This window comes from Nansenia antarctica, assembly GCF_963989245.1.
Source record: "Nansenia antarctica genome assembly, chromosome: 2".
Classification (NCBI taxonomy): Eukaryota; Metazoa; Chordata; class Actinopteri; order Argentiniformes; family Microstomatidae; genus Nansenia; species Nansenia antarctica.
The window spans coordinates 83,844,043-83,854,877 of record NC_137675.1 but is presented as its reverse complement, the minus strand read 5'-3'; positions in this window follow the sequence as shown (position 1 = coordinate 83,854,877).

The window sequence follows — 10,835 nt, the reverse complement described above, 5'->3', positions numbered from 1 at the left end:
ATTTCATAAACCTGTTGTTAAAATGGTACGCTGCAACTTAAGTTCCTCCCCGACAGGTGAGGACTAACACAAGTGGTAGTCACGTCACATTTAAATCATGTTCACGATCATTTTCGCACGCAAGTCAGCTAGGCCTGTCAGTATACCGCAAAGACGACCAGCTACAGTAACGGTCAGATCAGAGGCAGATCAGACGGTTAGATCAGAGAAAAAAAAAAAAAAAGGACCCCGCTATTATTTGGAAACATATGTTTTGTGGGGATTTACATGTACATCGGCTGATCCACCACAGCCACAGTGCTTTTTCTGCGGCGAAGTCCTGGCTAATAATTCAATGAAGCCATCCCATTTACAGCGACACCAGAGCACCAAACACCTAGCAACTGTTGGTAAAACTGACGACTTTTTCAAGCGAAAACTGTCAGAGTTCAAGTCAAGTCAGGCTACACTGAAGAAAGCGGCGAGTGTGTCAAGCAAAGCACTGGAGGCGTCCTATGCTGTTTCATTACTGGTGGCTAAGTAAAAAAAAAAACATTCAATCGCCGAAGATCTGATTTTGCCTGCCGCTATGATTTTGGCTAAAACTATGCTGGACAAGAAAGCAGCTGACGCGCTCAAGTTGGTACCATTATCAAACAATACCGTCTCCCGTCGGATTGATGATATGTCCATAAATATTGTCGGACAAGTGGTGGATCAAATGAAGCAAGCAGGTCAGTTCGCTTTGCAATTAGATGAAATGACCGACGTTAGTGAGGAGGCTCAGCTGCTTTGTGCGTTATAAAGTAGAGTCGGACATAAATGAGCATATCTTGTTTTGCAAGACGCTGCCAGAAAAGACAACTGGCAAGGAAATATTTCTGATTATTGACAGCTTCTTCAAAGACAACGATCTGGAGTGGAAATCCTGCAGTCACATCTGTACCGATGGAGCGGCAGCAATGACGGGTAAGGTGCGTGGGCTGCTTGGGCGTGTGATGAAGGTGAACCCCCAAATTAAGTGGATACACTGTATTATTCACCGGGAGGCACTCGCCAGCAAAAGGATGAGCCCCGAGTTAAGTGCAGTTATGGACGACGCAGTTAAGGTGATTAACTTCATTCAGTCCCGGCCAATGAACCACAGACTGTTTCAAACTCTTTGTCATGGCAGCGGGTCAGAGCATGAGCAGCTACTGCTTCACACAGACGTTCGCTGGCTGTCTCGAGGCAGTGTGTGTGTGTGTGTGTGTGATGAATGAATTAAACATTGAGGTGGCCAGGTGGCACATGTATTGGCCAATTAGCTCATAGTCTAATTTTGAATGGCAGTGTTTTGAAATGGCAAACATGTAACTTTATGTCAGATTGTTGTGTCTTAGGCAGAGAACCGTGTTTAGTGCATTTAAAAAGTGCCATTTTGAATAGCAAAATGTGTGTAAAGCAGAAAATGTGTTTAGAGTTTTGGAGACTCGAGAAGAGGTTTTGCTCTCTGTGTGTCAGTTTAAATAATTGTGCTATGCATGTCATTTTATTGTGTTAGCAATTGGAAAAAACTGTAATAGAACACATGTGCGGTGGACAGATACAGATACATATAGTTAAAAGTCCCAGTGCTGTTATACTGTATATCGGCACTCATGGAATGCCTCTTGTCCAATCAAATGACTTGGTCGGAACTAACTGTTGTATAATAAATGTTATATTTGCAAGTTAGTGTTTAATTGAACATTTTTGGAAATAATCAACACGCATGAGTGAGGGGGTACTTCTGGCATGGCAAAACAGCTCAAGGGGTACACAAGACAAAAAAGGTTGGGAACCACTGCTCTAAACGAGCAGCAGAGGGTTGTGGAGGTGACTGTTGGTATCTTACCAGATGAGCTGTCGTCACACTCCAGTGGTGCCATGACTCCCTGGTGGTTTGACAGCGCGGGGGGGAGGGGCGGCCGTGCCACCGTCCTGACTGTCGTCTGTCAGCCAGTCTTCGTCGTCTTCGTCACAGTCCAGGACGACCGCTGGCTCCTGGGTGACTTGTCAACTTCTTTCACATCGCTGTCCATGTCCAGTAGGCCGTCTTTACCCTTTCTCTCAAACGCCTGGACACACACACACTGTGTAAGGACATCGGTACATTTTCTGTGAAAGAATTCCAGTATGAGCCGATTATGAAAGGCCAGTGGAGAAGTTCCAACAGCTAGCAGATGGCATCTGTAGTGTTAATGTGATGATGTCACTCTGCACAATACTCTGGGCTACACTATCAACTGGCAACACACACACAAATGTTTTCCATTCTGCTGTAACACAACCTTCTACAGCAGCATTTCACCATCCCTTTCCATCATCACAACACAGCGTTTCCACATTTTCCTATTGTATAGTTACATGTTCATCCGGCATATAAAACCAAATGTCCCTTATCAGATAATAAACAAACATCTGCATATCGACGGCCGAAACGCAAAACCTCCAATCTGCAATTCTTTTCCAAATCTGCAAAAATAGAAATGTTATTAACACATACTATAGTAACATAGTCCCCAAACAGTGTATTATGTGATGGGTATCCTTAACAAATATCATTCTACAAGAAAACGAGACAGTTTTTTGTTTCCCCCAAAAAGTGAATTTTGCAGATAGGAGGTTTTGCGTTTCGGCCATCGACATGCTGTGTCTTAGTCTGGGGACCCACCTGGGCGAAGACCGTGTCCCTGTGCAGGGACCCAGGCACGGCCAGCAGGCTGAGGATCAACCTCCGGAGGACGGACTCCTGGCCCAGGCTCCTCAGCACGTCTCCCCAGTCCTCCTCCTCCTCTTCCACGGACGCCCCGGGCCGGGCCTTGGACATGTACTCCAGGTACTCCTGGGTGAGCTGGGTGCCGCACAGCCCCACCCGGGCCCCCATCTCGGCCACCGCGCGGCCCTCCGCCTCCGTCCCGCCCCCCCCGGGCCGCAGGAGCGCGGCCGCGTCCCCCAGGGACACGTCGCACGGCGGCAGGTGCTCCGCCAGGCTCCGGGTCACGGCCTTGTAGAAGGAGAAGACGTCCTCCAGGAACCAGTCCGAACCACCGCCGCCCTCGCAGCTCCTGCCGACCCCGCCGATGTCCGCCAGCTTGGCTCTGTGTCTGGACTGGAAGTTCTGGACGCGGGCGCCCCCCGTGTTGACCTCCGCCCCGGGGAGGCGGCCCGTCTCGTTGTCGAGGAGGGCGGGGTCGTGGCACTCGAGGAAGCGCTCCGCCACGGGCGCTCGGAGGAAGCCGGCGGCGTAGTCAAGTCAAGTCAACTTTATTTGTATAGCACCTTACGTACAGCAATGCTGAGCCAAAGTGCTTCACAGTAAAAATAGATAAAATGCAGGAAACAAGCAAGCACAATGCACACAACACAATGCAACACAAAACATGGCAAAATCAAAAGAGAAGACAAAAGGACCAAAACAATAAGACAATAAGAGCCAGGGACCTACAACAAAAACCACAAGATAATAAAAGCCAGGGACCAATAGCTAGGTGGGGGGGAAGGCTAGGGAAAACAGGTATGTTTTAAGGAGAGATTTAAACATCTCCAGGGTCTGAGCGGCCCGTACGTGGAGGGGGAGGCTGTTCCAGAGTTTAGGTGCAGCAGCCGAAAAAGCTCTGTTCCCCCTGGTTTTCAGCCTGGTTCTGGGCACCACCAGCAGCAGCTGGTCTGCTGATCTGAAGGATCTGGAAGGGGTGTGGCGGTGCAAGAGCTCAGAGAGGTAAAGGGGGGCCAGTCCATTTAGTGCTTTAAAAACAGTCAGGGATCATTTAAAATCAATGCGGTAACGCACAGGCAGCCAGTGGAGCGAGCACAGAATTGGACTAATGTGGTCCCACTTTTTAGTCCTCGTAAGGAGGCGCGCAGCCGCATTTTGGACGAGTTGTAGGCGGCGGAGCAGGGACTGGTCGATCCCCACGTAGAGTCCGTTACAGTAGTCCAGGCGAGTAGTGACAAAGGCATGTCTCACACTCTCCAGGTTCTTCTGGGAGAGGTAGGCCAGGAGTCTAAGATGATAAAAACTATAGGAGGAGGAGCGCAGCAGCGCCGAGGCCTCCCACAGAACCCCCCCCGCCGGCTCAGTGCCCCCCTCCCCCCCGCCCGGCGGCGTTGTCGTCGTCTCCCTGGCCTCCTGGAAGGCGCACAGGGGCTCCAGGGCACGGCCCAGGAATAGCAGCACCAGCCTGAGTTTGAGGTCCCTCAGACGGACGCAGATCGCCTCGGCGGCGTCCCTCCCTCCCCCTCCCCTGTCGTCGTCACCGTCCTCAAAGTACTGGACCAGGTCGGACCACACGGCCGACATCTTCTGCACAGTTCGGCCCAGGAAGAGGCACTGGGAGGAGATGGGGAGGAGGGGGTCCAACGCCTCAGTGAACAGAACCTTCAGGTTATCCTTGGCGCCCGGGCGGGTGGCGTAGTGGTGGATGTCCTGGACCAGCTCCAGGACAGGCTGGCTCAGAGCAGTCACCCCCTGGTGGCAGGCCCGCCCGGCCAGGCCCGGGACCCTGCAGAGGGATGCCACCCCAGGGTTCAGGGCCCGGAGCCCCGCCGCCAACGCCTCGGCGGACCCCGCTTCGCCGTCGCAGTAGAACGCGGCCAGGTTGGCCGCGGGCAGCTCCAGCCTCTTCAGCGTCTCCACCAGGCGGTCCAGCTCCTCCGCGGCGGCCCCGGTGGTCTCGCCCTGCGGCTGGAGGGCGTCCAGCAGGCTGACGCGTCTGACGCCCAGACCCTGGTGGAAGTATCCTATCAGGGCCACGCTGGCGCTCTCCCCTGGCACAGCTCCACGCCTCGGTACAGGTAGAGGCAGTAAGGTGTGGGAGCAGGCGGCGGAGATGTCCCGGGGTACTGGTGCCCCAGGATGTGTCTGGCTGTCGATCTGGAAGCCTGGCCCTGAACCTGACCCTGACCCTGACCCCGGGGGTGCTGGGAGTCACACTGACCCGGGCCAGAGCTGGACTGGTACTTCTGGATGAAACGCAGCATGCTGAGGCTGCAGGGGGGAGAACCCTTCTCCGGTGCTGTCTCCGTGGTCCGGCAGGGACTCTCAGCTTTTGACAAGACAACACAAAACAAAACAAGACAACATGATGAACAAAACATAAAGTGGTTACATTATATCATGTAGAAAACCATGGTGGTTACTCACAAAATAAATGATTGAAAATACAGAGGGAGAGAAAGATAGAGAGGATGAGAGATACAGACACACACTCAGACACAGACACACGCACGCACACACACACACACACACACACACACACACACACACACACGCACACACAGAGAAAGAGAATTTAGAGAGTTGAGTGAAGTTGTAGCCTTACCGGAGCTGAGCAGTGTGAGGGCAGTGTGTGGTGGTGGTGGTGGTGATGGTGGTGGTGGAGGGCTGGCCGGCAGCAGGACCTGCCCTCCCCGGGCCTTCAGGGCGTTGTAGTCCTGGGCGCTGTGTAGGGTTGGGTACCGTTTGGTTTTATTCGATACCGGTGCCAAATCGGTACTTTAAAAACGGTACTTAAATCGGTACTTTTGATAAATAAATAAAAATCTATATAGAAATCCAGGATTTTTCACATCAGTGGTCACTGACGAGATTTTCCGAGTGCACGCCATTAATGCAGAACAGCGATGTTGTATATAAGGTGATCAAATATCAAAATATCCTGATGCTACAGCTGCAGCAGAACTACAGCACTGAACATAGGTTACCGTATAATATACATGTGACTGACAGATCCGCCCAAGACACACACACACAGTGAAAGATAATCAGCTCATTGAATATGAAGTACACAAGAGTACACACAGAACCGGGAACGCGCATACAGCACTGAACAACATCCGTAGAATATAAACTTGTGACTGACAGTCACACACACACACACACACACACACACACACACAGAAAGATTATCAGCTCATCAATATGAAGTAGGCCTACATGAGAGTACACGCACAAAACGGGCTAATTAACTGTTTACACAAGTAAAATCACAGTGTGACAGTCAGATGAAGCATTCGGTAAACAATCAACAGCAAGGTAATGCATCAGCTGAGTTAAAGAAAACCAACTTTTACCTTTGATGATACCTTTGAGCTCTGTTTTCCCATACCTCCGCCGTTCTGTTCGTGATGATTTTAGATTATTTTTGCCCCACGCATATTGCCCTGTAATTAGACCATGCGACCACAGCTTCCGTGTGTCTCTTATTGTCCAAATGTTCCCTAAATTTTAGCTGCATGTTTTTCCAGCATGTAAATCCGTTGTCAATAAAAATTCAACTCCAATTCTTTCCCCCTGCCAATAAAACTTTGTTAAAGAGATTGGCGAGACGCAAAGGAGGGATTTCCTGAAATCCATATTTCCCGCTAAATTCAGACCAATCACAAAACTGTTTTGCAAGCGCGTTGCCTCGCACTTGTTGAGAGCTATTCAGTCTCGGATTACATGCACTGAGTGGAAGTTTAACAGGCGATGTCACGTGCGGTTGACTTTTGCATGTAACGTCCATTTCGGACACCAGGGGGCGACAGAGGAACCGAAACGAGGCACCGAAATCTCTGTTGCAATTCGGTTCGGTAGGTACCGAATGTAAAGTAACCGGTACCGGTTTTCGGTACCCAACCCTAGCGCTGTGGTTGGAGTCAAAGAACGTCCTGAACCACTGGAGGAAGTCCAGGGTCTCCTCTAGGTTCCCTCGGATCAGGTCCTCCATGGGGATGGACTAGGGCGATGAGAGAGGTTGGAGAGGATGACATCAACGGATAGTAATACCGTAGCAATACAAGTTAATGTACAGTACACCATTACTACATGACTGAAGTGGCGTGAAAAAAACTAAAACAAATACCTAAAATGTGTCATTTTGCTGCAACTGCAAATTGCCCCTCAGACACAATGAAGATAAACTGACACTGAAGTGAATTCTATCATGGTTATATCATGTTAGCCAATCATGGCTGTGTGATTGGTCGAGTGCAGGCTAGCTCACCTTGATTACACCCGTCCTCCTGAAGCTGGCCTGCAGCACGTTGTAGTTGTGTCTGAAGTCCACCGGGCCGGCGGCCTGGAACCGGACCCTCTGCAGGTCCACGGAGCTGGGGAACGTCAGGTCCATCAGCTGGCAGAACACAGCGCCTGGTCAACGCAGGAGAACAGAACAATGCTGTTGGTGTTACGTTCCAACAAACTAATACATGAAACGTTGCTTTCATTACGTTTTACTTCTTACTGTGGTTTCTACTGTACCAGCAGCAATTCACTTTGCATACGGACCATTACTAAATGACCAGGTAAAATGTAATATACATCTAGTTATTAGTTGTAGGTATCAAGTTTTACGTTTATTGTTACGTCACATTACACAAGTGCAAGGGAGTAAAATTCTTAGGCTTCGGTTCCTGACATGGCAGCACAAGACAATAAGGCAATCAATAGGCATAATTCAAGATAAAAAAGTAGTACAGGACACAAGTCACAAAAAATAGTAAGACAGGATATAGTTCCAGACAATAAGGCAATAGGCACAATACAAGATAGAAGTGACAGTAGTACAGGTAAGACAGGATACACTAGTGGTGCAGCTCAGTAGTAAAGTAGTTGACGTTAGGTGTGATAGAAACAGCAGTACCTGAGCATGTCTGCTCCACCTTGGTGAAGCTGATCTGCAGGGACGTGTTGAGCCAAGCCAGCAGCTCAGAGGCATTGTGCTTCACATCCAGAGCCATCTCCGTCTGTTTACAAACAGAACTAGGCTAGAACAATGGAACAACATTACAACAACATGGTTCTTATGTCACATGGTGTAGGCTAGATATATGATGTCATTATGCGACAACGTATCGCACCTAAAGTTTCTTTTTTTAACACATGTTAACACTTTCGTAAACACAATTTGCGAATTGGAACGTTGCCTCGACTACGAAGACGTTCTGATGCGGACTGACTCACTCTCGCGCCCGGCGCCAACGTGCTTTTTTCCCGCGAAATTCCCGGTAAAATGTGTCCCATTGCCGTGAACCAATCGTGACAATCGTTCAGTGACACATCTGGGACCGCGTCCGAAGGGACTACAGCGATGGGAGAGTTTCGTCTTTAACCGCTGATCCAGGGTCGGGTATATTTAATTCCCTCCGGACTGGGGATCGTCTAATCTGATCCCTGGTCGGTGGTTAAATGTAACTTCTGCCGTGAGCTTGACAGGAGGCAGCCATGCTGGATCTTAATGCATTGTGGGAAAACGCTAATTGCTTTGTACTTGATTAGTTGAATCAGGTGTGCTGGTGGTGGAACAGATCAAATATGTGGAGCGGCAGGGGTGCCCCGAGGAGAGGGTTGGGAAACACTGGTTTAGGCAACATATGTTAATGTTATGACAATAAACCCATGCTTTCCTTTTCATTTGTATAGAATTAATCAAAAATGATTTAAAACTAAATAATAAAAGTACCACAAATAAATGCAAATGTACAGATTAGGCTAAATGATCATATTATGCTCACAATTATATTTTGTATAAAACCTGAAGAATGTAAACACGACTACAACTTGATAAAAAAATAAAAATAAATAGCAACTAGTCTTTGGTGTGGTCTGGGGATGTGTTCAATGGCGGTGAGGTTTGTCATGTCCTTCACCACAGGGATGGTAAATATAAGAAGCTACCGCACACGTGAACCAGAACATTGTTTGGAGAAGGTGCCCTCGCTAGAAACTAGCTCTCCCTGCTCACAACTTCACTTCAGCTACTTTAGTATTGCAAGCGTTGTAGCAGAATACAGAATACAGTCCCAAAGCCCATGTCAGTCGCCAGCTACTCACCCTCCCAGGTCCACAGCCGCGAGGTCTTTACTAAAACAGTCTCTGAGCGACTCACGTATTTGATCTGTTCCACCACCAGCACACCTGATTCAACTAAACCATAATTGCTTTGTACTTGATTAGTTGAATCAGGTGTGCTGGTGGTGGAACAGATCAAATATGTGGTGCAGCTGGGGGTCCCCGAGGAGAGGGTTGGGAAACACTGGCCTACGCAAACGTTATGCTAATCGCCATGCAGTCTGTAATCTCGAAACACAGCCTGTAACATAGCAATCATGTAGCCAACTAATAACGAAGTGCAAAATCGTACAAATCTAGCTGCACAAGGTGCCTCATGACAGCTGGATGTGGGGTGTTGCTTTCCCAGCGGGTGGTGGCTCAAATGGCCCATCTAGCTCGTACTCCCGGCTTCAACGACTCGCTGAAGTCGTTTCCATTGATGAGTACTTTTTTTGCGTTTTAAGTTTGGTGATATAGCCTACGCATAACCAGATATTAATAACATAAATATATGACAAATAGCACCAACCAAAGCGTTGATTGGGGTGTGAGCAAAGCGTACGGAAAATAACAAAAACGATCGCGTTGCTTCCCTTTCCAGAATAACAGCACACGTTATTTGAGTCTTCTAGTTTTGTAAACATAGGCTATGTTTTTTCAATGATGCACCTTGGATATGATGCCAGCAACCCTCCGGTCACCAGCTCATATCCGGCTCACATCACATTAGGCTACCTGCCTCCCCTTTTTGGCACATACACACAGAAGAGGGAGGATCAATTTCATTCATCACTGTACACTTTCATTTTGAAATATCAATGATTAGTTTTTTGGTTAAGGTTGATGACCTGTGGATCAGAGAGGCTACAGGTCGTTTGATGGTAGGATAATCATGTGTAAGTATAAGATCGTGAGCATAGAATTATAAGGTTCTATCTCCGTTTAGGGTAGTTCAGAGATATTGAGCGTCAGTTTTTACATTCCATTATGTTTTGTGAGATGGAACCTTTGTATTTTATTTTTACTAAGTAAAACATTTCAACATTTTAAAAATAACACCACACAGGCATTAATAAACACCTAATGGATCAGATTATGTAAAAAACATGTTTTTTTACAACCTTATTGTTACGGTCAGATAGGGAACCCAAGCGCAGACACAGACAGAGACAGGTTACAGTAAAATAAAGTATGATTTATTTTAGGGAGTAGGCAGAGAATGGTCGTAGGGCAAGCGGGGGGTCAGGCAGGGGGCGTAGTCAGCAGGCAGGGGTTTTTTGGCAGGAGGGGTTGTCGGCAGGCAGGGGGGTTAGGCAGGAGGGGTAGTCGGCAGGCAGGGGCTTAGGCAGGAAGAGTAGTCGTTAGGCAGGAGGGGTAGTCGGCAGGCAGGCAGGGGCTTAGGCAGGAAGAGTAGTCGTTAGGCAGGAGGGGTAGTCGGCAGGCAGGCAGGGGCTTAGGCAGGAAGAGTAGTCGTTAGGCAGGAGGGGTAGTCGGCAGGCAGGCAGGGGCTTAGGCAGGAAGAGTAGTCGTTAGGCAGGCAGGGGTCAGGCCGGTAGGGCGGGCAGGCAGGCAAGAGGGCAGGTAGGACAGGCAGGCAGGAGGGCAGGTAGGACAGGCAGGCAGGAGGGCAGGTAGGGCAGGCAGGCAGGTAACACTGTCTGATGTTAACACACCGCTGACCTCTGGGGAACCACAGCCTCTCTGCTGCACGAACCTCAGGACCAGAACCAGCCTTACAGAACCAGAACCAGCCTTACAGAACCAGAACCAGCCTTACAGAACGTATGTCTCCACCTTGAAGCCCAGGTCTTTCAGCACCAGGTAACCTGGGGTCACGTGTTATATGTTATATGGCAGAAAATCTTTGATCTCTCGCTTCTACCGCAGAGCACATAGTAGAATCAGAACAGTAGAATCAGAACAGCAGAAGCACCCCCCCCCCCGTCAGAGCCGTCACCCCCTGGTGGCAGGCCCGCCCGGCCAGGCCCGGGACCCTGCAGAGGGATGCCACTCCGGG